The sequence below is a fragment of the Anomaloglossus baeobatrachus genome, unplaced genomic scaffold, assembly GCF_048569485.1.
Source record: "Anomaloglossus baeobatrachus isolate aAnoBae1 unplaced genomic scaffold, aAnoBae1.hap1 Scaffold_3641, whole genome shotgun sequence".
Classification (NCBI taxonomy): domain Eukaryota; kingdom Metazoa; phylum Chordata; class Amphibia; order Anura; family Aromobatidae; genus Anomaloglossus; species Anomaloglossus baeobatrachus.
In genome coordinates this window covers 41,419-66,055 of record NW_027442993.1, presented here as the reverse complement: position 1 = coordinate 66,055, position 24,637 = coordinate 41,419, and the positions used below count along the sequence as shown (strand labels likewise).

The 24,637-nt window shown below is 46.4% G+C and overlaps 16 non-coding genes across 16 annotated transcripts; all 16 read right to left on the bottom strand.

The window, feature by feature from the left end:
• Positions 1–104: 104 nt before the first annotated feature.
• On the bottom strand, positions 105–295 carry LOC142273569 (U2 spliceosomal RNA). The gene has a single exon (XR_012738060.1). It is a non-coding gene; the product is annotated as a U2 spliceosomal RNA (small nuclear RNA).
• Positions 296–1,682: 1,387 nt separating this feature from the next.
• On the bottom strand, positions 1,683–1,873 carry LOC142273568 (U2 spliceosomal RNA). Its single transcript, XR_012738059.1, has one exon. It is a non-coding gene; the product is annotated as a U2 spliceosomal RNA (small nuclear RNA).
• A 1,387-nt stretch (positions 1,874–3,260) lies between these two features.
• LOC142273567 (U2 spliceosomal RNA) lies at positions 3,261–3,451 on the bottom strand. Its single transcript, XR_012738058.1, has one exon. It is a non-coding gene; the product is annotated as a U2 spliceosomal RNA (small nuclear RNA).
• A 1,388-nt stretch (positions 3,452–4,839) lies between these two features.
• Positions 4,840–5,030, bottom strand: LOC142273565 (U2 spliceosomal RNA). Its single transcript, XR_012738056.1, has one exon. It is a non-coding gene; the product is annotated as a U2 spliceosomal RNA (small nuclear RNA).
• A 1,387-nt stretch (positions 5,031–6,417) lies between these two features.
• Positions 6,418–6,608, bottom strand: LOC142273564 (U2 spliceosomal RNA). The gene has a single exon (XR_012738055.1). It is a non-coding gene; the product is annotated as a U2 spliceosomal RNA (small nuclear RNA).
• A 1,387-nt stretch (positions 6,609–7,995) lies between these two features.
• On the bottom strand, positions 7,996–8,186 carry LOC142273562 (U2 spliceosomal RNA). Its single transcript, XR_012738054.1, has one exon. It is a non-coding gene; the product is annotated as a U2 spliceosomal RNA (small nuclear RNA).
• A 1,387-nt stretch (positions 8,187–9,573) lies between these two features.
• LOC142273561 (U2 spliceosomal RNA) lies at positions 9,574–9,764 on the bottom strand. The gene has a single exon (XR_012738053.1). It is a non-coding gene; the product is annotated as a U2 spliceosomal RNA (small nuclear RNA).
• Positions 9,765–11,151: 1,387 nt separating this feature from the next.
• Positions 11,152–11,342, bottom strand: LOC142273560 (U2 spliceosomal RNA). The gene has a single exon (XR_012738052.1). It is a non-coding gene; the product is annotated as a U2 spliceosomal RNA (small nuclear RNA).
• Positions 11,343–12,729: 1,387 nt separating this feature from the next.
• On the bottom strand, positions 12,730–12,920 carry LOC142273559 (U2 spliceosomal RNA). Its single transcript, XR_012738051.1, has one exon. It is a non-coding gene; the product is annotated as a U2 spliceosomal RNA (small nuclear RNA).
• A 1,387-nt stretch (positions 12,921–14,307) lies between these two features.
• Positions 14,308–14,498, bottom strand: LOC142273558 (U2 spliceosomal RNA). Its single transcript, XR_012738050.1, has one exon. It is a non-coding gene; the product is annotated as a U2 spliceosomal RNA (small nuclear RNA).
• Positions 14,499–15,885: 1,387 nt separating this feature from the next.
• LOC142273557 (U2 spliceosomal RNA) lies at positions 15,886–16,076 on the bottom strand. The gene has a single exon (XR_012738049.1). It is a non-coding gene; the product is annotated as a U2 spliceosomal RNA (small nuclear RNA).
• A 1,387-nt stretch (positions 16,077–17,463) lies between these two features.
• On the bottom strand, positions 17,464–17,654 carry LOC142273556 (U2 spliceosomal RNA). Its single transcript, XR_012738048.1, has one exon. It is a non-coding gene; the product is annotated as a U2 spliceosomal RNA (small nuclear RNA).
• A 1,387-nt stretch (positions 17,655–19,041) lies between these two features.
• Positions 19,042–19,232, bottom strand: LOC142273555 (U2 spliceosomal RNA). The gene has a single exon (XR_012738047.1). It is a non-coding gene; the product is annotated as a U2 spliceosomal RNA (small nuclear RNA).
• Positions 19,233–20,619: 1,387 nt separating this feature from the next.
• Positions 20,620–20,810, bottom strand: LOC142273553 (U2 spliceosomal RNA). Its single transcript, XR_012738045.1, has one exon. It is a non-coding gene; the product is annotated as a U2 spliceosomal RNA (small nuclear RNA).
• A 1,387-nt stretch (positions 20,811–22,197) lies between these two features.
• LOC142273551 (U2 spliceosomal RNA) lies at positions 22,198–22,388 on the bottom strand. The gene has a single exon (XR_012738044.1). It is a non-coding gene; the product is annotated as a U2 spliceosomal RNA (small nuclear RNA).
• A 1,387-nt stretch (positions 22,389–23,775) lies between these two features.
• Positions 23,776–23,966, bottom strand: LOC142273550 (U2 spliceosomal RNA). Its single transcript, XR_012738043.1, has one exon. It is a non-coding gene; the product is annotated as a U2 spliceosomal RNA (small nuclear RNA).
• Between the last annotated feature and the right edge of the window lie 671 nt (positions 23,967–24,637).

Genomic DNA, 24,637 nt, shown 5'->3' with positions numbered 1-24,637 from the left:
GCCAAATTGAGGTGCATATGAAGACGTATGCTTTCTTCCAATTCATTAAATCGGGCTAATATGAATCAGGTGAATTGAGTTCTGCTTTTGGAAACTGGGTTAAGAAGGGGTGCACCGTTCCTGGAGGTACTGCAATACCAGGTCAATGCGTGGAGTGGACAGAGCAAGCTCTTTTTCCATCTCCCTGTTCTAAAAATCCATTTAATATATGGTCCCCAGATAGGGGACGTATCAGATATTAAACTGATAAGAACAGATACTACACTTGATCTTAGCCAAAAGGCCGAGAAGCGATAACCAGAATTGGTTTGGGCCTCGAGTGGCACCCTGGCCTATGCCGGACACATCTTAGGGAGAGAGAGCGAGAGGGAGACAAACCCACGCCTACACAAGACATTTTGTCACCCAAGCCAACCCTTGAAAAGGCTGCTTTGCAGAGCCAAAACAAGAAGAATGGTGCGTTTTGCAGCCGCCGCCCACTGCAATGAATCTGAATAACTCCTCCTTTAGGGCGCAAGCAACTCCCCTCCCCCTTGCAGTCTTTCCAATTCACGATACAAAAAGACGGACAGGACAGGTTGCCTGACTTTCCGTCACTGCCACCCTTTGCCATCCTTACCCGTAGAAAGCCCTTTCATCATCCCCAAACCCTAATCTTTTCCCTTTCCTTCCCAGCCCCCAAACCCTGCCCTCTGTACCTTTCTCACCACCCGCTTCCCTTCTCCTGTCATCCCCCTACCACCCGGGAAAAAAAGAGATTGCCCCCTCCTTCCACTAGCCCACCCTCCCACCCAAAGAACAACTTCTTCTGCGCAGCTTGTTTTCTAGGCAGCAGCGCTATTGTGATGTCATCGGGGGGCATTGTGACAAGCCGCCAGTGTTCCGTCTCTTCATGTTGTGCACAGTTCAAACGGAAAATACATCAACAGGCAGACTACAGAAAAGCTTACTATCAAAGGTTAGAGGGGGGCTTTCTCAGAGGGCTTTTTACAGTTTTTCTATTCCCAATTAGCCGTTTAAGTGTACTTATTGAAAGTAGTAATTCTTTCATAGGCCGCCCTTTCTTAGTATTTGACGTTCCTTATATTGCGGTATGAGGCTTCGCAGTAGGTTGCAAACATTCATCACCCATGACTGTCCCCAATTGAGCTCAGAAGCTCAATGTCTATCATGACCTCTCTTTTAGAATGTCCAAGAGCAAGCAAACTATTCCTCCAGGAGAGGGCGCCAACAGACTACTAAAGAGATCATCATTACTCAAAGAAAACCCCAAAAACCAATGCATGATAGGAATAAACAGGTAACTTTCTTTGGAGTGGAAGCGGAGAGATCGCACCAGATGCCAATTCTAGATGTTATCACACCTGTGGTCACTGCAGCAGCAGGTGAATCCACTTTGTCCAAAAGGGATCTATTCCATTCAATTGCAAATGATCTAGATAAGACAGAGAACTGCAGCACGGGGACATAGCCGAGTTGGTCAGGTTGAGTGGTGATGAGTTTGCTATTTGGATGAATAAAGAAAGTCAAAAGTGTGAAAGATAAAAAACAAAAGGAGGAAGTGTGAAAAGTGAATGGGCCAAATTGAGGTGCATATGAAGACGTATGCTTTCTTCCAATTCATTAAATCGGGCTAATATGAATCAGGTGAATTGAGTTCTGCTTTTGGAAACTGGGTTAAGAAGGGGTGCACCGTTCCTGGAGGTACTGCAATACCAGGTCAATGCGTGGAGTGGACAGAGCAAGCTCTTTTTCCATCTCCCTGTTCTAAAAATCCATTTAATATATGGTCCCCAGATAGGGGACGTATCAGATATTAAACTGATAAGAACAGATACTACACTTGATCTTAGCCAAAAGGCCGAGAAGCGATAACCAGAATTGGTTTGGGCCTCGAGTGGCACCCTGGCCTATGCCGGACACATCTTAGGGAGAGAGAGCGAGAGGGAGACAAACCCACGCCTACACAAGACATTTTGTCACCCAAGCCAACCCTTGAAAAGGCTGCTTTGCAGAGCCAAAACAAGAAGAATGGTGCGTTTTGCAGCCGCCGCCCACTGCAATGAATCTGAATAACTCCTCCTTTAGGGCGCAAGCAACTCCCCTCCCCCTTGCAGTCTTTCCAATTCACGATACAAAAAGACGGACAGGACAGGTTGCCTGACTTTCCGTCACTGCCACCCTTTGCCATCCTTACCCGTAGAAAGCCCTTTCATCATCCCCAAACCCTAATCTTTTCCCTTTCCTTCCCAGCCCCCAAACCCTGCCCTCTGTACCTTTCTCACCACCCGCTTCCCTTCTCCTGTCATCCCCCTACCACCCGGGAAAAAAAGAGATTGCCCCCTCCTTCCACTAGCCCACCCTCCCACCCAAAGAACAACTTCTTCTGCGCAGCTTGTTTTCTAGGCAGCAGCGCTATTGTGATGTCATCGGGGGGCATTGTGACAAGCCGCCAGTGTTCCGTCTCTTCATGTTGTGCACAGTTCAAACGGAAAATACATCAACAGGCAGACTACAGAAAAGCTTACTATCAAAGGTTAGAGGGGGGCTTTCTCAGAGGGCTTTTTACAGTTTTTCTATTCCCAATTAGCCGTTTAAGTGTACTTATTGAAAGTAGTAATTCTTTCATAGGCCGCCCTTTCTTAGTATTTGACGTTCCTTATATTGCGGTATGAGGCTTCGCAGTAGGTTGCAAACATTCATCACCCATGACTGTCCCCAATTGAGCTCAGAAGCTCAATGTCTATCATGACCTCTCTTTTAGAATGTCCAAGAGCAAGCAAACTATTCCTCCAGGAGAGGGCGCCAACAGACTACTAAAGAGATCATCATTACTCAAAGAAAACCCCAAAAACCAATGCATGATAGGAATAAACAGGTAACTTTCTTTGGAGTGGAAGCGGAGAGATCGCACCAGATGCCAATTCTAGATGTTATCACACCTGTGGTCACTGCAGCAGCAGGTGAATCCACTTTGTCCAAAAGGGATCTATTCCATTCAATTGCAAATGATCTAGATAAGACAGAGAACTGCAGCACGGGGACATAGCCGAGTTGGTCAGGTTGAGTGGTGATGAGTTTGCTATTTGGATGAATAAAGAAAGTCAAAAGTGTGAAAGATAAAAAACAAAAGGAGGAAGTGTGAAAAGTGAATGGGCCAAATTGAGGTGCATATGAAGACGTATGCTTTCTTCCAATTCATTAAATCGGGCTAATATGAATCAGGTGAATTGAGTTCTGCTTTTGGAAACTGGGTTAAGAAGGGGTGCACCGTTCCTGGAGGTACTGCAATACCAGGTCAATGCGTGGAGTGGACAGAGCAAGCTCTTTTTCCATCTCCCTGTTCTAAAAATCCATTTAATATATGGTCCCCAGATAGGGGACGTATCAGATATTAAACTGATAAGAACAGATACTACACTTGATCTTAGCCAAAAGGCCGAGAAGCGATAACCAGAATTGGTTTGGGCCTCGAGTGGCACCCTGGCCTATGCCGGACACATCTTAGGGAGAGAGAGCGAGAGGGAGACAAACCCACGCCTACACAAGACATTTTGTCACCCAAGCCAACCCTTGAAAAGGCTGCTTTGCAGAGCCAAAACAAGAAGAATGGTGCGTTTTGCAGCCGCCGCCCACTGCAATGAATCTGAATAACTCCTCCTTTAGGGCGCAAGCAACTCCCCTCCCCCTTGCAGTCTTTCCAATTCACGATACAAAAAGACGGACAGGACAGGTTGCCTGACTTTCCGTCACTGCCACCCTTTGCCATCCTTACCCGTAGAAAGCCCTTTCATCATCCCCAAACCCTAATCTTTTCCCTTTCCTTCCCAGCCCCCAAACCCTGCCCTCTGTACCTTTCTCACCACCCGCTTCCCTTCTCCTGTCATCCCCCTACCACCCGGGAAAAAAAGAGATTGCCCCCTCCTTCCACTAGCCCACCCTCCCACCCAAAGAACAACTTCTTCTGCGCAGCTTGTTTTCTAGGCAGCAGCGCTATTGTGATGTCATCGGGGGGCATTGTGACAAGCCGCCAGTGTTCCGGTCTCTTCATGTTGTGCACAGTTCAAACGGAAAATACATCAACAGGCAGACTACAGAAAAGCTTACTATCAAAGGTTAGAGGGGGGCTTTCTCAGAGGGCTTTTTACAGTTTTTCTATTCCCAATTAGCCGTTTAAGTGTACTTATTGAAAGTAGTAATTCTTTCATAGGCCGCCCTTTCTTAGTATTTGACGTTCCTTATATTGCGGTATGAGGCTTCGCAGTAGGTTGCAAACATTCATCACCCATGACTGTCCCCAATTGAGCTCAGAAGCTCAATGTCTATCATGACCTCTCTTTTAGAATGTCCAAGAGCAAGCAAACTATTCCTCCAGGAGAGGGCGCCAACAGACTACTAAAGAGATCATCATTACTCAAAGAAAACCCCAAAAACCAATGCATGATAGGAATAAACAGGTAACTTTCTTTGGAGTGGAAGCGGAGAGATCGCACCAGATGCCAATTCTAGATGTTATCACACCTGTGGTCACTGCAGCAGCAGGTGAATCCACTTTGTCCAAAAGGGATCTATTCCATTCAATTGCAAATGATCTAGATAAGACAGAGAACTGCAGCACGGGGACATAGCCGAGTTGGTCAGGTTGAGTGGTGATGAGTTTGCTATTTGGATGAATAAAGAAAGTCAAAAGTGTGAAAGATAAAAAACAAAAGGAGGAAGTGTGAAAAGTGAATGGGCCAAATTGAGGTGCATATGAAGACGTATGCTTTCTTCCAATTCATTAAATCGGGCTAATATGAATCAGGTGAATTGAGTTCTGCTTTTGGAAACTGGGTTAAGAAGGGGTGCACCGTTCCTGGAGGTACTGCAATACCAGGTCAATGCGTGGAGTGGACAGAGCAAGCTCTTTTTCCATCTCCCTGTTCTAAAAATCCATTTAATATATGGTCCCCAGATAGGGGACGTATCAGATATTAAACTGATAAGAACAGATACTACACTTGATCTTAGCCAAAAGGCCGAGAAGCGATAACCAGAATTGGTTTGGGCCTCGAGTGGCACCCTGGCCTATGCCGGACACATCTTAGGGAGAGAGAGCGAGAGGGAGACAAACCCACGCCTACACAAGACATTTTGTCACCCAAGCCAACCCTTGAAAAGGCTGCTTTGCAGAGCCAAAACAAGAAGAATGGTGCGTTTTGCAGCCGCCGCCCACTGCAATGAATCTGAATAACTCCTCCTTTAGGGCGCAAGCAACTCCCCTCCCCCTTGCAGTCTTTCCAATTCACGATACAAAAAGACGGACAGGACAGGTTGCCTGACTTTCCGTCACTGCCACCCTTTGCCATCCTTACCCGTAGAAAGCCCTTTCATCATCCCCAAACCCTAATCTTTTCCCTTTCCTTCCCAGCCCCCAAACCCTGCCCTCTGTACCTTTCTCACCACCCGCTTCCCTTCTCCTGTCATCCCCCTACCACCCGGGAAAAAAAGAGATTGCCCCCTCCTTCCACTAGCCCACCCTCCCACCCAAAGAACAACTTCTTCTGCGCAGCTTGTTTTCTAGGCAGCAGCGCTATTGTGATGTCATCGGGGGGCATTGTGACAAGCCGCCAGTGTTCCGTCTCTTCATGTTGTGCACAGTTCAAACGGAAAATACATCAACAGGCAGACTACAGAAAAGCTTACTATCAAAGGTTAGAGGGGGGCTTTCTCAGAGGGCTTTTTACAGTTTTTCTATTCCCAATTAGCCGTTTAAGTGTACTTATTGAAAGTAGTAATTCTTTCATAGGCCGCCCTTTCTTAGTATTTGACGTTCCTTATATTGCGGTATGAGGCTTCGCAGTAGGTTGCAAACATTCATCACCCATGACTGTCCCCAATTGAGCTCAGAAGCTCAATGTCTATCATGACCTCTCTTTTAGAATGTCCAAGAGCAAGCAAACTATTCCTCCAGGAGAGGGCGCCAACAGACTACTAAAGAGATCATCATTACTCAAAGAAAACCCCAAAAACCAATGCATGATAGGAATAAACAGGTAACTTTCTTTGGAGTGGAAGCGGAGAGATCGCACCAGATGCCAATTCTAGATGTTATCACACCTGTGGTCACTGCAGCAGCAGGTGAATCCACTTTGTCCAAAAGGGATCTATTCCATTCAATTGCAAATGATCTAGATAAGACAGAGAACTGCAGCACGGGGACATAGCCGAGTTGGTCAGGTTGAGTGGTGATGAGTTTGCTATTTGGATGAATAAAGAAAGTCAAAAGTGTGAAAGATAAAAAACAAAAGGAGGAAGTGTGAAAAGTGAATGGGCCAAATTGAGGTGCATATGAAGACGTATGCTTTCTTCCAATTCATTAAATCGGGCTAATATGAATCAGGTGAATTGAGTTCTGCTTTTGGAAACTGGGTTAAGAAGGGGTGCACCGTTCCTGGAGGTACTGCAATACCAGGTCAATGCGTGGAGTGGACAGAGCAAGCTCTTTTTCCATCTCCCTGTTCTAAAAATCCATTTAATATATGGTCCCCAGATAGGGGACGTATCAGATATTAAACTGATAAGAACAGATACTACACTTGATCTTAGCCAAAAGGCCGAGAAGCGATAACCAGAATTGGTTTGGGCCTCGAGTGGCACCCTGGCCTATGCCGGACACATCTTAGGGAGAGAGAGCGAGAGGGAGACAAACCCACGCCTACACAAGACATTTTGTCACCCAAGCCAACCCTTGAAAAGGCTGCTTTGCAGAGCCAAAACAAGAAGAATGGTGCGTTTTGCAGCCGCCGCCCACTGCAATGAATCTGAATAACTCCTCCTTTAGGGCGCAAGCAACTCCCCTCCCCCTTGCAGTCTTTCCAATTCACGATACAAAAAGACGGACAGGACAGGTTGCCTGACTTTCCGTCACTGCCACCCTTTGCCATCCTTACCCGTAGAAAGCCCTTTCATCATCCCCAAACCCTAATCTTTTCCCTTTCCTTCCCAGCCCCCAAACCCTGCCCTCTGTACCTTTCTCACCACCCGCTTCCCTTCTCCTGTCATCCCCCTACCACCCGGGAAAAAAAGAGATTGCCCCCTCCTTCCACTAGCCCACCCTCCCACCCAAAGAACAACTTCTTCTGCGCAGCTTGTTTTCTAGGCAGCAGCGCTATTGTGATGTCATCGGGGGGCATTGTGACAAGCCGCCAGTGTTCCGTCTCTTCATGTTGTGCACAGTTCAAACGGAAAATACATCAACAGGCAGACTACAGAAAAGCTTACTATCAAAGGTTAGAGGGGGGCTTTCTCAGAGGGCTTTTTACAGTTTTTCTATTCCCAATTAGCCGTTTAAGTGTACTTATTGAAAGTAGTAATTCTTTCATAGGCCGCCCTTTCTTAGTATTTGACGTTCCTTATATTGCGGTATGAGGCTTCGCAGTAGGTTGCAAACATTCATCACCCATGACTGTCCCCAATTGAGCTCAGAAGCTCAATGTCTATCATGACCTCTCTTTTAGAATGTCCAAGAGCAAGCAAACTATTCCTCCAGGAGAGGGCGCCAACAGACTACTAAAGAGATCATCATTACTCAAAGAAAACCCCAAAAACCAATGCATGATAGGAATAAACAGGTAACTTTCTTTGGAGTGGAAGCGGAGAGATCGCACCAGATGCCAATTCTAGATGTTATCACACCTGTGGTCACTGCAGCAGCAGGTGAATCCACTTTGTCCAAAAGGGATCTATTCCATTCAATTGCAAATGATCTAGATAAGACAGAGAACTGCAGCACGGGGACATAGCCGAGTTGGTCAGGTTGAGTGGTGATGAGTTTGCTATTTGGATGAATAAAGAAAGTCAAAAGTGTGAAAGATAAAAAACAAAAGGAGGAAGTGTGAAAAGTGAATGGGCCAAATTGAGGTGCATATGAAGACGTATGCTTTCTTCCAATTCATTAAATCGGGCTAATATGAATCAGGTGAATTGAGTTCTGCTTTTGGAAACTGGGTTAAGAAGGGGTGCACCGTTCCTGGAGGTACTGCAATACCAGGTCAATGCGTGGAGTGGACAGAGCAAGCTCTTTTTCCATCTCCCTGTTCTAAAAATCCATTTAATATATGGTCCCCAGATAGGGGACGTATCAGATATTAAACTGATAAGAACAGATACTACACTTGATCTTAGCCAAAAGGCCGAGAAGCGATAACCAGAATTGGTTTGGGCCTCGAGTGGCACCCTGGCCTATGCCGGACACATCTTAGGGAGAGAGAGCGAGAGGGAGACAAACCCACGCCTACACAAGACATTTTGTCACCCAAGCCAACCCTTGAAAAGGCTGCTTTGCAGAGCCAAAACAAGAAGAATGGTGCGTTTTGCAGCCGCCGCCCACTGCAATGAATCTGAATAACTCCTCCTTTAGGGCGCAAGCAACTCCCCTCCCCCTTGCAGTCTTTCCAATTCACGATACAAAAAGACGGACAGGACAGGTTGCCTGACTTTCCGTCACTGCCACCCTTTGCCATCCTTACCCGTAGAAAGCCCTTTCATCATCCCCAAACCCTAATCTTTTCCCTTTCCTTCCCAGCCCCCAAACCCTGCCCTCTGTACCTTTCTCACCACCCGCTTCCCTTCTCCTGTCATCCCCCTACCACCCGGGAAAAAAAGAGATTGCCCCCTCCTTCCACTAGCCCACCCTCCCACCCAAAGAACAACTTCTTCTGCGCAGCTTGTTTTCTAGGCAGCAGCGCTATTGTGATGTCATCGGGGGGCATTGTGACAAGCCGCCAGTGTTCCGTCTCTTCATGTTGTGCACAGTTCAAACGGAAAATACATCAACAGGCAGACTACAGAAAAGCTTACTATCAAAGGTTAGAGGGGGGCTTTCTCAGAGGGCTTTTTACAGTTTTTCTATTCCCAATTAGCCGTTTAAGTGTACTTATTGAAAGTAGTAATTCTTTCATAGGCCGCCCTTTCTTAGTATTTGACGTTCCTTATATTGCGGTATGAGGCTTCGCAGTAGGTTGCAAACATTCATCACCCATGACTGTCCCCAATTGAGCTCAGAAGCTCAATGTCTATCATGACCTCTCTTTTAGAATGTCCAAGAGCAAGCAAACTATTCCTCCAGGAGAGGGCGCCAACAGACTACTAAAGAGATCATCATTACTCAAAGAAAACCCCAAAAACCAATGCATGATAGGAATAAACAGGTAACTTTCTTTGGAGTGGAAGCGGAGAGATCGCACCAGATGCCAATTCTAGATGTTATCACACCTGTGGTCACTGCAGCAGCAGGTGAATCCACTTTGTCCAAAAGGGATCTATTCCATTCAATTGCAAATGATCTAGATAAGACAGAGAACTGCAGCACGGGGACATAGCCGAGTTGGTCAGGTTGAGTGGTGATGAGTTTGCTATTTGGATGAATAAAGAAAGTCAAAAGTGTGAAAGATAAAAAACAAAAGGAGGAAGTGTGAAAAGTGAATGGGCCAAATTGAGGTGCATATGAAGACGTATGCTTTCTTCCAATTCATTAAATCGGGCTAATATGAATCAGGTGAATTGAGTTCTGCTTTTGGAAACTGGGTTAAGAAGGGGTGCACCGTTCCTGGAGGTACTGCAATACCAGGTCAATGCGTGGAGTGGACAGAGCAAGCTCTTTTTCCATCTCCCTGTTCTAAAAATCCATTTAATATATGGTCCCCAGATAGGGGACGTATCAGATATTAAACTGATAAGAACAGATACTACACTTGATCTTAGCCAAAAGGCCGAGAAGCGATAACCAGAATTGGTTTGGGCCTCGAGTGGCACCCTGGCCTATGCCGGACACATCTTAGGGAGAGAGAGCGAGAGGGAGACAAACCCACGCCTACACAAGACATTTTGTCACCCAAGCCAACCCTTGAAAAGGCTGCTTTGCAGAGCCAAAACAAGAAGAATGGTGCGTTTTGCAGCCGCCGCCCACTGCAATGAATCTGAATAACTCCTCCTTTAGGGCGCAAGCAACTCCCCTCCCCCTTGCAGTCTTTCCAATTCACGATACAAAAAGACGGACAGGACAGGTTGCCTGACTTTCCGTCACTGCCACCCTTTGCCATCCTTACCCGTAGAAAGCCCTTTCATCATCCCCAAACCCTAATCTTTTCCCTTTCCTTCCCAGCCCCCAAACCCTGCCCTCTGTACCTTTCTCACCACCCGCTTCCCTTCTCCTGTCATCCCCCTACCACCCGGGAAAAAAAGAGATTGCCCCCTCCTTCCACTAGCCCACCCTCCCACCCAAAGAACAACTTCTTCTGCGCAGCTTGTTTTCTAGGCAGCAGCGCTATTGTGATGTCATCGGGGGGCATTGTGACAAGCCGCCAGTGTTCCGTCTCTTCATGTTGTGCACAGTTCAAACGGAAAATACATCAACAGGCAGACTACAGAAAAGCTTACTATCAAAGGTTAGAGGGGGGCTTTCTCAGAGGGCTTTTTACAGTTTTTCTATTCCCAATTAGCCGTTTAAGTGTACTTATTGAAAGTAGTAATTCTTTCATAGGCCGCCCTTTCTTAGTATTTGACGTTCCTTATATTGCGGTATGAGGCTTCGCAGTAGGTTGCAAACATTCATCACCCATGACTGTCCCCAATTGAGCTCAGAAGCTCAATGTCTATCATGACCTCTCTTTTAGAATGTCCAAGAGCAAGCAAACTATTCCTCCAGGAGAGGGCGCCAACAGACTACTAAAGAGATCATCATTACTCAAAGAAAACCCCAAAAACCAATGCATGATAGGAATAAACAGGTAACTTTCTTTGGAGTGGAAGCGGAGAGATCGCACCAGATGCCAATTCTAGATGTTATCACACCTGTGGTCACTGCAGCAGCAGGTGAATCCACTTTGTCCAAAAGGGATCTATTCCATTCAATTGCAAATGATCTAGATAAGACAGAGAACTGCAGCACGGGGACATAGCCGAGTTGGTCAGGTTGAGTGGTGATGAGTTTGCTATTTGGATGAATAAAGAAAGTCAAAAGTGTGAAAGATAAAAAACAAAAGGAGGAAGTGTGAAAAGTGAATGGGCCAAATTGAGGTGCATATGAAGACGTATGCTTTCTTCCAATTCATTAAATCGGGCTAATATGAATCAGGTGAATTGAGTTCTGCTTTTGGAAACTGGGTTAAGAAGGGGTGCACCGTTCCTGGAGGTACTGCAATACCAGGTCAATGCGTGGAGTGGACAGAGCAAGCTCTTTTTCCATCTCCCTGTTCTAAAAATCCATTTAATATATGGTCCCCAGATAGGGGACGTATCAGATATTAAACTGATAAGAACAGATACTACACTTGATCTTAGCCAAAAGGCCGAGAAGCGATAACCAGAATTGGTTTGGGCCTCGAGTGGCACCCTGGCCTATGCCGGACACATCTTAGGGAGAGAGAGCGAGAGGGAGACAAACCCACGCCTACACAAGACATTTTGTCACCCAAGCCAACCCTTGAAAAGGCTGCTTTGCAGAGCCAAAACAAGAAGAATGGTGCGTTTTGCAGCCGCCGCCCACTGCAATGAATCTGAATAACTCCTCCTTTAGGGCGCAAGCAACTCCCCTCCCCCTTGCAGTCTTTCCAATTCACGATACAAAAAGACGGACAGGACAGGTTGCCTGACTTTCCGTCACTGCCACCCTTTGCCATCCTTACCCGTAGAAAGCCCTTTCATCATCCCCAAACCCTAATCTTTTCCCTTTCCTTCCCAGCCCCCAAACCCTGCCCTCTGTACCTTTCTCACCACCCGCTTCCCTTCTCCTGTCATCCCCCTACCACCCGGGAAAAAAAGAGATTGCCCCCTCCTTCCACTAGCCCACCCTCCCACCCAAAGAACAACTTCTTCTGCGCAGCTTGTTTTCTAGGCAGCAGCGCTATTGTGATGTCATCGGGGGGCATTGTGACAAGCCGCCAGTGTTCCGTCTCTTCATGTTGTGCACAGTTCAAACGGAAAATACATCAACAGGCAGACTACAGAAAAGCTTACTATCAAAGGTTAGAGGGGGGCTTTCTCAGAGGGCTTTTTACAGTTTTTCTATTCCCAATTAGCCGTTTAAGTGTACTTATTGAAAGTAGTAATTCTTTCATAGGCCGCCCTTTCTTAGTATTTGACGTTCCTTATATTGCGGTATGAGGCTTCGCAGTAGGTTGCAAACATTCATCACCCATGACTGTCCCCAATTGAGCTCAGAAGCTCAATGTCTATCATGACCTCTCTTTTAGAATGTCCAAGAGCAAGCAAACTATTCCTCCAGGAGAGGGCGCCAACAGACTACTAAAGAGATCATCATTACTCAAAGAAAACCCCAAAAACCAATGCATGATAGGAATAAACAGGTAACTTTCTTTGGAGTGGAAGCGGAGAGATCGCACCAGATGCCAATTCTAGATGTTATCACACCTGTGGTCACTGCAGCAGCAGGTGAATCCACTTTGTCCAAAAGGGATCTATTCCATTCAATTGCAAATGATCTAGATAAGACAGAGAACTGCAGCACGGGGACATAGCCGAGTTGGTCAGGTTGAGTGGTGATGAGTTTGCTATTTGGATGAATAAAGAAAGTCAAAAGTGTGAAAGATAAAAAACAAAAGGAGGAAGTGTGAAAAGTGAATGGGCCAAATTGAGGTGCATATGAAGACGTATGCTTTCTTCCAATTCATTAAATCGGGCTAATATGAATCAGGTGAATTGAGTTCTGCTTTTGGAAACTGGGTTAAGAAGGGGTGCACCGTTCCTGGAGGTACTGCAATACCAGGTCAATGCGTGGAGTGGACAGAGCAAGCTCTTTTTCCATCTCCCTGTTCTAAAAATCCATTTAATATATGGTCCCCAGATAGGGGACGTATCAGATATTAAACTGATAAGAACAGATACTACACTTGATCTTAGCCAAAAGGCCGAGAAGCGATAACCAGAATTGGTTTGGGCCTCGAGTGGCACCCTGGCCTATGCCGGACACATCTTAGGGAGAGAGAGCGAGAGGGAGACAAACCCACGCCTACACAAGACATTTTGTCACCCAAGCCAACCCTTGAAAAGGCTGCTTTGCAGAGCCAAAACAAGAAGAATGGTGCGTTTTGCAGCCGCCGCCCACTGCAATGAATCTGAATAACTCCTCCTTTAGGGCGCAAGCAACTCCCCTCCCCCTTGCAGTCTTTCCAATTCACGATACAAAAAGACGGACAGGACAGGTTGCCTGACTTTCCGTCACTGCCACCCTTTGCCATCCTTACCCGTAGAAAGCCCTTTCATCATCCCCAAACCCTAATCTTTTCCCTTTCCTTCCCAGCCCCCAAACCCTGCCCTCTGTACCTTTCTCACCACCCGCTTCCCTTCTCCTGTCATCCCCCTACCACCCGGGAAAAAAAGAGATTGCCCCCTCCTTCCACTAGCCCACCCTCCCACCCAAAGAACAACTTCTTCTGCGCAGCTTGTTTTCTAGGCAGCAGCGCTATTGTGATGTCATCGGGGGGCATTGTGACAAGCCGCCAGTGTTCCGTCTCTTCATGTTGTGCACAGTTCAAACGGAAAATACATCAACAGGCAGACTACAGAAAAGCTTACTATCAAAGGTTAGAGGGGGGCTTTCTCAGAGGGCTTTTTACAGTTTTTCTATTCCCAATTAGCCGTTTAAGTGTACTTATTGAAAGTAGTAATTCTTTCATAGGCCGCCCTTTCTTAGTATTTGACGTTCCTTATATTGCGGTATGAGGCTTCGCAGTAGGTTGCAAACATTCATCACCCATGACTGTCCCCAATTGAGCTCAGAAGCTCAATGTCTATCATGACCTCTCTTTTAGAATGTCCAAGAGCAAGCAAACTATTCCTCCAGGAGAGGGCGCCAACAGACTACTAAAGAGATCATCATTACTCAAAGAAAACCCCAAAAACCAATGCATGATAGGAATAAACAGGTAACTTTCTTTGGAGTGGAAGCGGAGAGATCGCACCAGATGCCAATTCTAGATGTTATCACACCTGTGGTCACTGCAGCAGCAGGTGAATCCACTTTGTCCAAAAGGGATCTATTCCATTCAATTGCAAATGATCTAGATAAGACAGAGAACTGCAGCACGGGGACATAGCCGAGTTGGTCAGGTTGAGTGGTGATGAGTTTGCTATTTGGATGAATAAAGAAAGTCAAAAGTGTGAAAGATAAAAAACAAAAGGAGGAAGTGTGAAAAGTGAATGGGCCAAATTGAGGTGCATATGAAGACGTATGCTTTCTTCCAATTCATTAAATCGGGCTAATATGAATCAGGTGAATTGAGTTCTGCTTTTGGAAACTGGGTTAAGAAGGGGTGCACCGTTCCTGGAGGTACTGCAATACCAGGTCAATGCGTGGAGTGGACAGAGCAAGCTCTTTTTCCATCTCCCTGTTCTAAAAATCCATTTAATATATGGTCCCCAGATAGGGGACGTATCAGATATTAAACTGATAAGAACAGATACTACACTTGATCTTAGCCAAAAGGCCGAGAAGCGATAACCAGAATTGGTTTGGGCCTCGAGTGGCACCCTGGCCTATGCCGGACACATCTTAGGGAGAGAGAGCGAGAGGGAGACAAACCCACGCCTACACAAGACATTTTGTCACCCAAGCCAACCCTTGAAAAGGCTGCTTTGCAGAGCCAAAACAAGAAGAATGGTGCGTTTTGCAGCCGCCGCCCACTGCAATGAATCTGAATAACTCCTCCTTTAGGGCGCAAGCAACTCCCCTCCCCCTTGCAGTCTTTCCAATTCACGATACAAAAAGACGGACAGGACAGGTTGCCTGACTTTCCGTCACTGCCACCCTTTGCCATCCTTACCCGTAGAAAGCCCTTTCATCATCCCCAAACCCTAATCTTTTCCCTTTCCTTCCCAGCCCCCAAACCCTGCCCTCTGTACCTTTCTCACCACCCGCTTCCCTTCTCCTGTCATCCCCCTACCACCCGGGAAAAAAAGAGATTGCCCCCTCCTTCCACTAGCCCACCCTCCCACCCAAAGAACAACTTCTTCTGCGCAGCTTGTTTTCTAGGCAGCAGCGCTATTGTGATGTCATCGGGGGGCATTGTGACAAGCCGCCAGTGTTCCGTCTCTTCATGTTGTGCACAGTTCAAACGGAAAATACATCAACAGGCAGACTACAGAAAAGCTTACTATCAAAGGTTAGAGGGGGGCTTTCTCAGAGGGCTTTTTACAGTTTTTCTATTCCCAATTAGCCGTTTAAGTGTACTTATTGAAAGTAGTAATTCTTTCATAGGCCGCCCTTTCTTAGTATTTGACGTTCCTTATATTGCGGTATGAGGCTTCGCAGTAGGTTGCAAACATTCATCACCCATGACTGTCCCCAATTGAGCTCAGAAGCTCAATGTCTATCATGACCTCTCTTTTAGAATGTCCAAGAGCAAGCAAACTATTCCTCCAGGAGAGGGCGCCAACAGACTACTAAAGAGATCATCATTACTCAAAGAAAACCCCAAAAACCAATGCATGATAGGAATAAACAGGTAACTTTCTTTGGAGTGGAAGCGGAGAGATCGCACCAGATGCCAATTCTAGATGTTATCACACCTGTGGTCACTGCAGCAGCAGGTGAATCCACTTTGTCCAAAAGGGATCTATTCCATTCAATTGCAAATGATCTAGATAAGACAGAGAACTGCAGCACGGGGACATAGCCGAGTTGGTCAGGTTGAGTGGTGATGAGTTTGCTATTTGGATGAATAAAGAAAGTCAAAAGTGTGAAAGATAAAAAACAAAAGGAGGAAGTGTGAAAAGTGAATGGGCCAAATTGAGGTGCATATGAAGACGTATGCTTTCTTCCAATTCATTAAATCGGGCTAATATGAATCAGGTGAATTGAGTTCTGCTTTTGGAAACTGGGTTAAGAAGGGGTGCACCGTTCCTGGAGGTACTGCAATACCAGGTCAATGCGTGGAGTGGACAGAGCAAGCTCTTTTTCCATCTCCCTGTTCTAAAAATCCATTTAATATATGGTCCCCAGATAGGGGACGTATCAGATATTAAACTGATAAGAACAGATACTACACTTGATCTTAGCCAAAAGGCCGAGAAGCGATAACCAGAATTGGTTTGGGCCTCGAGTGGCACCCTGGCCTATGCCGGACACATCTTAGGGAGAGAGAGCGAGAGGGAGACAAACCCACGCCTACACAAGACATTTTGTCACCCAAGCCAACCCTTGAAAAGGCTGCTTTGCAGAGCCAAAACAAGAAGAATGGTGCGTTTTGCAGCCGCCGCCCACTGCAATGAATCTGAATAACTCCTCCTTTAGGGCGCAAGCAACTCCCCTCCCCCTTGCAGTCTTTCCAATTCACGATACAAAAAGACGGACAGGACAGGTTGCCTGACTTTCCGTCACTGCCACCCTTTGCCATCCTTACCCGTAGAAAGCCCTTTCATCATCCCCAAACCCTAATCTTTTCCCTTTCCTTCCCAGCCCCCAAACCCTGCCCTCTGTACCTTTCTCACCACCCGCTTCCCTTCTCCTGTCATCCCCCTACCACCCGGGAAAAAAAGAGATTGCCCCCTCCTTCCACTAGCCCACCCTCCCACCCAAAGAACAACTTCTTCTGCGCAGCTTGTTTTCTAGGCAGCAGCGCTATTGTGATGTCATCGGGGGGCATTGTGACAAGCCGCCAGTGTTCCGTCTCTTCATGTTGTGCACAGTTCAAACGGAAAATACATCAACAGGCAGACTACAGAAAAGCTTACTATCAAAGGTTAGAGGGGGGCTTTCTCAGAGGGCTTTTTACAGTTTTTCTATTCCCAATTAGCCGTTTAAGTGTACTTATTGAAAGTAGTAATTCTTTCATAGGCCGCCCTTTCTTAGTATTTGACGTTCCTTATATTGCGGTATGAGGCTTCGCAGTAGGTTGCAAACATTCATCACCCATGACTGTCCCCAATTGAGCTCAGAAGCTCAATGTCTATCATGACCTCTCTTTTAGAATGTCCAAGAGCAAGCAAACTATTCCTCCAGGAGAGGGCGCCAACAGACTACTAAAGAGATCATCATTACTCAAAGAAAACCCCAAAAACCAATGCATGATAGGAATAAACAGGTAACTTTCTTTGGAGTGGAAGCGGAGAGATCGCACCAGATGCCAATTCTAGATGTTATCACACCTGTGGTCACTGCAGCAGCAGGTGAATCCACTTTGTCCAAAAGGGATCTATTCCATTCAATTGCAAATGATCTAGATAAGACAGAGAACTGCAGCACGGGGACATAGCCGAGTTGGTCAGGTTGAGTGGTGATGAGTTTGCTATTTGGATGAATAAAGAAAGTCAAAAGTGTGAAAGATAAAAAACAAAAGGAGGAAGTGTGAAAAGTGAATGGGCCAAATTGAGGTGCATATGAAGACGTATGCTTTCTTCCAATTCATTAAATCGGGCTAATATGAATCAGGTGAATTGAGTTCTGCTTTTGGAAACTGGGTTAAGAAGGGGTGCACCGTTCCTGGAGGTACTGCAATACCAGGTCAATGCGTGGAGTGGACAGAGCAAGCTCTTTTTCCATCTCCCTGTTCTAAAAATCCATTTAATATATGGTCCCCAGATAGGGGACGTATCAGATATTAAACTGATAAGAACAGATACTACACTTGATCTTAGCCAAAAGGCCGAGAAGCGATAACCAGAATTGGTTTGGGCCTCGAGTGGCACCCTGGCCTATGCCGGACACATCTTAGGGAGAGAGAGCGAGAGGGAGACAAACCCACGCCTACACAAGACATTTTGTCACCCAAGCCAACCCTTGAAAAGGCTGCTTTGCAGAGCCAAAACAAGAAGAATGGTGCGTTTTGCAGCCGCCGCCCACTGCAATGAATCTGAATAACTCCTCCTTTAGGGCGCAAGCAACTCCCCTCCCCCTTGCAGTCTTTCCAATTCACGATACAAAAAGACGGACAGGACAGGTTGCCTGACTTTCCGTCACTGCCACCCTTTGTCATCCTTACCCGTAGAAAGCCCTTTCATCATCCCCAAACCCTAATCTTTTCCCTTTCCTTCCCAGCCCCCAAACCCTGCCCTCTGTACCTTTCTCACCACCCGCTTCCCTTCTCCTGTCATCCCCCTACCACCCGGGAAAAAAAGAGATTGCCCCCTCCTTCCACTAGCCCACCCTCCCACCCAAAGAACAACTTCTTCTGCGCAGCTTGTTTTCTAGGCAGCAGCGCTATTGTGATGTCATCGGGGGGCATTGTGACAAGCCGCCAGTGTTCCGTCTCTTCATGTTGTGCACAGTTCAAACGGAAAATACATCAACAGGCAGACTACAGAAAAGCTTACTATCAAAGGTTAGAGGGGGGCTTTCTCAGAGGGCTTTTTACAGTTTTTCTATTCCCAATTAGCCGTTTAAGTGTACTTATTGAAAGTAGTAATTCTTTCATAGGCCGCCCTTTCTTAGTATTTGACGTTCCTTATATTGCGGTATGAGGCTTCGCAGTAGGTTGCAAACATTCATCACCCATGACTGTCCCCAATTGAGCTCAGAAGCTCAATGTCTATCATGACCTCTCTTTTAGAATGTCCAAGAGCAAGCAAACTATTCCTCCAGGAGAGGGCGCCAACAGACTACTAAAGAGATCATCATTACTCAAAGAAAACCCCAAAAACCAATGCATGATAGGAATAAACAGGTAACTTTCTTTGGAGTGGAAGCGGAGAGATCGCACCAGATGCCAATTCTAGATGTTATCACACCTGTGGTCACTGCAGCAGCAGGTGAATCCACTTTGTCCAAAAGGGATCTATTCCATTCAATTGCAAATGATCTAGATAAGACAGAGAACTGCAGCACGGGGACATAGCCGAGTTGGTCAGGTTGAGTGGTGATGAGTTTGCTATTTGGATGAATAAAGAAAGTCAAAAGTGTGAAAGATAAAAAACAAAAGGAGGAAGTGTGAAAAGTGAATGGGCCAAATTGAGGTGCATATGAAGACGTATGCTTTCTTCCAATTCATTAAATCGGGCTAATATGAATCAGGTGAATTGAGTTCTGCTTTTGGAAACTGGGTTAAGAAGGGGTGCACCGTTCCTGGAGGTACTGCAATACCAGGTCAATGCGTGGAGTGGACAGAGCAAGCTCTTTTTCCATCTCCCTGTTCTAAAAATCCATTTAATATATGGTCCCCAGATAGGGGACGTATCAGATATTAAACTGATAAGAACAGATACTACACTTGATCTTAGCCAAAAGGCCGAGAAGCGATAACCAGAATTGGTTTGGGCCTCGAGTGGCACCCTGGCCTATGCCGGACACATCTTAGGGAGAGAGAGCGAGAGGGAGACAAACCCACGCCTACACAAGACATTTTGTCACCCAAGCCAACCCTTGAAAAGGCTGCTTTGCAGAGCCAAAACAAGAAGAATGGTGCGTTTTGCAGCCGCCGCCCACTGCAATGAATCTGAATAACTCCTCCTTTAGGGCGCAAGCAACTCCCCTCCCCCTTGCAGTCTTTCCAATTCACGATACAAAAAGACGGACAGGACAGGTTGCCTGACTTTCCGTCACTGCCACCCTTTGCCATCCTTACCCGTAGAAAGCCCTTTCATCATCCCCAAACCCTAATCTTTTCCCTTTCCTTCCCAGCCCCCAAACCCTGCCCTCTGTACCTTTCTCACCACCCGCTTCCCTTCTCCTGTCATCCCCCTACCACCCGGGAAAAAAAGAGATTGCCCCCTCCTTCCACTAGCCCACCCTCCCACCCAAAGAACAACTTCTTCTGCGCAGCTTGTTTTCTAGGCAGCAGCGCTATTGTGATGTCATCGGGGGGCATTGTGACAAGCCGCCAGTGTTCCGTCTCTTCATGTTGTGCACAGTTCAAACGGAAAATACATCAACAGGCAGACTACAGAAAAGCTTACTATCAAAGGTTAGAGGGGGGCTTTCTCAGAGGGCTTTTTACAGTTTTTCTATTCCCAATTAGCCGTTTAAGTGTACTTATTGAAAGTAGTAATTCTTTCATAGGCCGCCCTTTCTTAGTATTTGACGTTCCTTATATTGCGGTATGAGGCTTCGCAGTAGGTTGCAAACATTCATCACCCATGACTGTCCCCAATTGAGCTCAGAAGCTCAATGTCTATCATGACCTCTCTTTTAGAATGTCCAAGAGCAAGCAAACTATTCCTCCAGGAGAGGGCGCCAACAGACTACTAAAGAGATCATCATTACTCAAAGAAAACCCCAAAAACCAATGCATGATAGGAATAAACAGGTAACTTTCTTTGGAGTGGAAGCGGAGAGATCGCACCAGATGCCAATTCTAGATGTTATCACACCTGTGGTCACTGCAGCAGCAGGTGAATCCACTTTGTCCAAAAGGGATCTATTCCATTCAATTGCAAATGATCTAGATAAGACAGAGAACTGCAGCACGGGGACATAGCCGAGTTGGTCAGGTTGAGTGGTGATGAGTTTGCTATTTGGATGAATAAAGAAAGTCAAAAGTGTGAAAGATAAAAAACAAAAGGAGGAAGTGTGAAAAGTGAATGGGCCAAATTGAGGTGCATATGAAGACGTATGCTTTCTTCCAATTCATTAAATCGGGCTAATATGAATCAGGTGAATTGAGTTCTGCTTTTGGAAACTGGGTTAAGAAGGGGTGCACCGTTCCTGGAGGTACTGCAATACCAGGTCAATGCGTGGAGTGGACAGAGCAAGCTCTTTTTCCATCTCCCTGTTCTAAAAATCCATTTAATATATGGTCCCCAGATAGGGGACGTATCAGATATTAAACTGATAAGAACAGATACTACACTTGATCTTAGCCAAAAGGCCGAGAAGCGATAACCAGAATTGGTTTGGGCCTCGAGTGGCACCCTGGCCTATGCCGGACACATCTTAGGGAGAGAGAGCGAGAGGGAGACAAACCCACGCCTACACAAGACATTTTGTCACCCAAGCCAACCCTTGAAAAGGCTGCTTTGCAGAGCCAAAACAAGAAGAATGGTGCGTTTTGCAGCCGCCGCCCACTGCAATGAATCTGAATAACTCCTCCTTTAGGGCGCAAGCAACTCCCCTCCCCCTTGCAGTCTTTCCAATTCACGATACAAAAAGACGGACAGGACAGGTTGCCTGACTTTCCGTCACTGCCACCCTTTGCCATCCTTACCCGTAGAAAGCCCTTTCATCATCCCCAAACCCTAATCTTTTCCCTTTCCTTCCCAGCCCCCAAACCCTGCCCTCTGTACCTTTCTCACCACCCGCTTCCCTTCTCCTGTCATCCCCCTACCACCCGGGAAAAAAAGAGATTGCCCCCTCCTTCCACTAGCCCACCCTCCCACCCAAAGAACAACTTCTTCTGCGCAGCTTGTTTTCTAGGCAGCAGCGCTATTGTGATGTCATCGGGGGGCATTGTGACAAGCCGCCAGTGTTCCGTCTCTTCATGTTGTGCACAGTTCAAACGGAAAATACATCAACAGGCAGACTACAGAAAAGCTTACTATCAAAGGTTAGAGGGGGGCTTTCTCAGAGGGCTTTTTACAGTTTTTCTATTCCCAATTAGCCGTTTAAGTGTACTTATTGAAAGTAGTAATTCTTTCATAGGCCGCCCTTTCTTAGTATTTGACGTTCCTTATATTGCGGTATGAGGCTTCGCAGTAGGTTGCAAACATTCATCACCCATGACTGTCCCCAATTGAGCTCAGAAGCTCAATGTCTATCATGACCTCTCTTTTAGAATGTCCAAGAGCAAGCAAACTATTCCTCCAGGAGAGGGCGCCAACAGACTACTAAAGAGATCATCATTACTCAAAGAAAACCCCAAAAACCAATGCATGATAGGAATAAACAGGTAACTTTCTTTGGAGTGGAAGCGGAGAGATCGCACCAGATGCCAATTCTAGATGTTATCACACCTGTGGTCACTGCAGCAGCAGGTGAATCCACTTTGTCCAAAAGGGATCTATTCCATTCAATTGCAAATGATCTAGATAAGACAGAGAACTGCAGCACGGGGACATAGCCGAGTTGGTCAGGTTGAGTGGTGATGAGTTTGCTATTTGGATGAATAAAGAAAGTCAAAAGTGTGAAAGATAAAAAACAAAAGGAGGAAGTGTGAAAAGTGAATGGGCCAAATTGAGGTGCATATGAAGACGTATGCTTTCTTCCAATTCATTAAATCGGGCTAATATGAATCAGGTGAATTGAGTTCTGCTTTTGGAAACTGGGTTAAGAAGGGGTGCACCGTTCCTGGAGGTACTGCAATACCAGGTCAATGCGTGGAGTGGACAGAGCAAGCTCTTTTTCCATCTCCCTGTTCTAAAAATCCATTTAATATATGGTCCCCAGATAGGGGACGTATCAGATATTAAACTGATAAGAACAGATACTACACTTGATCTTAGCCAAAAGGCCGAGAAGCGATAACCAGAATTGGTTTGGGCCTCGAGTGGCACCCTGGCCTATGCCGGACACATCTTAGGGAGAGAGAGCGAGAGGGAGACAAACCCACGCCTACACAAGACATTTTGTCACCCAAGCCAACCCTTGAAAAGGCTGCTTTGCAGAGCCAAAACAAGAAGAATGGTGCGTTTTGCAGCCGCCGCCCACTGCAATGAATCTGAATAACTCCTCCTTTAGGGCGCAAGCAACTCCCCTCCCCCTTGCAGTCTTTCCAATTCACGATACAAAAAGACGGACAGGACAGGTTGCCTGACTTTCCGTCACTGCCACCCTTTGCCATCCTTACCCGTAGAAAGCCCTTTCATCATCCCCAAACCCTAATCTTTTCCCTTTCCTTCCCAGCCCCCAAACCCTGCCCTCTGTACCTTTCTCACCACCCGCTTCCCTTCTCCTGTCATCCCCCTACCACCCGGGAAAAAAAGAGATTGCCCCCTCCTTCCACTAGCCCACCCTCCCACCCAAAGAACAACTTCTTCTGCGCAGCTTGTTTTCTAGGCAGCAGCGCTATTGTGATGTCATCGGGGGGCATTGTGACAAGCCGCCAGTGTTCCGTCTCTTCATGTTGTGCACAGTTCAAACGGAAAATACATCAACAGGCAGACTACAGAAAAGCTTACTATCAAAGGTTAGAGGGGGGCTTTCTCAGAGGGCTTTTTACAGTTTTTCTATTCCCAATTAGCCGTTTAAGTGTACTTATTGAAAGTAGTAATTCTTTCATAGGCCGCCCTTTCTTAGTATTTGACGTTCCTTATATTGCGGTATGAGGCTTCGCAGTAGGTTGCAAACATTCATCACCCATGACTGTCCCCAATTGAGCTCAGAAGCTCAATGTCTATCATGACCTCTCTTTTAGAATGTCCAAGAGCAAGCAAACTATTCCTCCAGGAGAGGGCGCCAACAGACTACTAAAGAGATCATCATTACTCAAAGAAAACCCCAAAAACCAATGCATGATAGGAATAAACAGGTAACTTTCTTTGGAGTGGAAGCGGAGAGATCGCACCAGATGCCAATTCTAGATGTTATCACACCTGTGGTCACTGCAGCAGCAGGTGAATCCACTTTGTCCAAAAGGGATCTATTCCATTCAATTGCAAATGATCTAGATAAGACAGAGAACTGCAGCACGGGGACATAGCCGAGTTGGTCAGGTTGAGTGGTGATGAGTTTGCTATTTGGATGAATAAAGAAAGTCAAAAGTGTGAAAGATAAAAAACAAAAGGAGGAAGTGTGAAAAGTGAATGGGCCAAATTGAGGTGCATATGAAGACGTATGCTTTCTTCCAATTCATTAAATCGGGCTAATATGAATCAGGTGAATTGAGTTCTGCTTTTGGAAACTGGGTTAAGAAGGGGTGCACCGTTCCTGGAGGTACTGCAATACCAGGTCAATGCGTGGAGTGGACAGAGCAAGCTCTTTTTCCATCTCCCTGTTCTAAAAATCCATTTAATATATGGTCCCCAGATAGGGGACGTATCAGATATTAAACTGATAAGAACAGATACTACACTTGATCTTAGCCAAAAGGCCGAGAAGCGATAACCAGAATTGGTTTGGGCCTCGAGTGGCACCCTGGCCTATGCCGGACACATCTTAGGGAGAGAGAGCGAGAGGGAGACAAACCCACGCCTACACAAGACATTTTGTCACCCAAGCCAACCCTTGAAAAGGCTGCTTTGCAGAGCCAAAACAAGAAGAATGGTGCGTTTTGCAGCCGCCGCCCACTGCAATGAATCTGAATAACTCCTCCTTTAGGGCGCAAGCAACTCCCCTCCCCCTTGCAGTCTTTCCAATTCACGATACAAAAAGACGGACAGGACAGGTTGCCTGACTTTCCGTCACTGCCACCCTTTGCCATCCTTACCCGTAGAAAGCCCTTTCATCATCCCCAAACCCTAATCTTTTCCCTTTCCTTCCCAGCCCCCAAACCCTGCCCTCTGTACCTTTCTCACCACCCGCTTCCCTTCTCCTGTCATCCCCCTACCACCCGGGAAAAAAAGAGATTGCCCCCTCCTTCCACTAGCCCACCCTCCCACCCAAAGAACAACTTCTTCTGCGCAGCTTGTTTTCTAGGCAGCAGCGCTATTGTGATGTCATCGGGGGGCATTGTGACAAGCCGCCAGTGTTCCGTCTCTTCATGTTGTGCACAGTTCAAACGGAAAATACATCAACAGGCAGACTACAGAAAAGCTTACTATCAAAGGTTAGAGG